A 2,093-nucleotide genomic window follows, 5' to 3' on the forward strand; every position below is an offset into this window, starting at 1 on the left:
AGAAGATCGTTATTTATGCCTCATTAAGGGTGGTTGAGTGTTGGAATGTAATTGGGGCAGGTAGTGCATGCATACTTGAAGCACAAGGAGCTGCTGCAGGCAGATCTTCGTCCTAAAACACCCATCAAGTAATGTAAAAAGCGCTTGAAATAGCGTTTTCTAGGCGAATATGAGTGCCAAGAGACTTGCCATAACATCCTGGAGGGTCAACACCATCATTCAGCACCTTCAGGAGAAAGAGGGCCAGGACTTAGCAGATGGACTCTACTTCGGCCCAAAGGTAGCATGAAACATCCTGGACTGTATTGACAATTCAAGACTTGAGCCCTTTAGGTAACGTTATTGACATCATTCAAGTGCGGTACTTTCAAGACTGTGATCGCCAGTCTTGAATTACCCGGGTGCGGTCATGTCAGATTTCACCGTCTTCAAAAAAGGTAACACGGTTTCAACGATTTGGTAACATTTTGACAAAAATTCAATGACGGTCAAGCCCTGCGAGTCGAGAATCCGCTCAATGGAAAAAATGCTACCTTTTTATAGGTGTGGGTGGGTGTCAATTCAAGACCGGTGCTACCATAATTCGATGTTACATCCGTTGAGAGACACTTTCAAGACCGTCGCGAGACAGGTTAGTTTTACCCTACTGTTGAATGGAATGTCGTTGACACAGCAGTCCTGCTCAGTACGAGAGGAACGGCAGGTCCGGACATATGGTTCCGCTCTTGGCCGATCGGCCAGTGGAGCGAGGCTACGTCCGTGGGATTATGCCTGAAAGCCTCTAAGGCAGAATCCCGGCTGGATGACCAACGATATCGTGTACGGCCTGCATTGGGATGGTCACCATTGAGTTGATCGAGAGATTTAATCCCCCGCACTTCTTGTGCGGAGGCCAAAATATGGACCCTTGCAAAGGGAACTCGGGAGCGTCGCGACAAACAGTCTCGGGCGTTTCCCCTCCCTACTACAGAACACCCACATGCTGATGTGCCGTACCGAATCGTTCGCAGACGACTTACGTACCGGTCAGGGTGTTGTGGGCGGCAGAGCAGCATCCTCACTGCGATCCGCTAAGACTTCTCCCTATTAAGGCTGGAGGTTTCGTCACGCACCCCGATGGCGGAACTAAATTTCCAGCCTACCACACCGTGCGTTGTGAGCTGTAGTACGGCTGGAGTCGAACGCTCCTCCTGGGTCCCTCGTTCTCCGAGGTGACTAAGCCGTGCGCAAGTGCCCCGAGATCAAGGCAGGAAGGAGGCAGGTAGGACAAATCGTCCTCCTCCTCCTCCTCCTCCTACTCTCAGGGTCAGGCTCGCAAACACGGGCGGTCTTGCCGGTGGCTGTTTAAAGTCCAAACACAGTCGCGCCTGTTCTCGATGACTAATAGTCATCAAGCAGTGCGCGCCGTTTGGCGCCAGTTGTTTGTTGTGTTTCGTGGCTCCGCTGCGCACAACGACAACCACTAGCCTCTTGTTGACTGCTACAGGTAATTAGCAAAAAAGGACGACTTAGTCCAAACTTGCAGTCCCTGTGCAGTCTTTAATGGGTGTTACTTCCTTAACAAAACTAGATCCGTAACCATTTGTGAGAGACTTACACCCGTCTCCACGCCACTTGTTACGTGGCGTTTCGTTACGGATTACACCTTTCAAATTGGAACACAGTCAATTGGGGTAACGAGAACGGATGTTGTCATCACATTCTAATCACTGCTGCCAAAAACCAAAGTGAGTTTCATTTGCCCAATGCAAAACTCAAACCAATGCTCCTTGTGTATTTTCTAAACAGATCGTACAAAAAGGCAGTTACGCTACCCAACCAACATCATCTGTGAGGGAGTTGAGAGGCCTCCCGGAGCCCGAACAAACTTAGTTATTCGCCAACGGAGTTGAGATTTCTCCTGCCCTGCTGAAAGTTTGGGTACTCAGCCGTGCGTGAGAAGAAACAACATGAACGGGAGAAGACAGGCCTCCCGCACTCATGAACCTATGAGAAAGCCAAAACGTGGATCTCCAAAAAACTTTCATTTTCATCAACGGAGTTGAGATTTCTCCCGCACTGCTGAGGCTTGGGGTAGTCCCAGCCGTGCGTGA

Source organism: Portunus trituberculatus, unplaced genomic scaffold (genome assembly GCF_017591435.1).
Source record: "Portunus trituberculatus isolate SZX2019 unplaced genomic scaffold, ASM1759143v1 PGA_scaffold_439__1_contigs__length_17093, whole genome shotgun sequence".
Lineage (NCBI taxonomy): Eukaryota > Metazoa > Arthropoda > Malacostraca > Decapoda > Portunidae > Portunus > Portunus trituberculatus.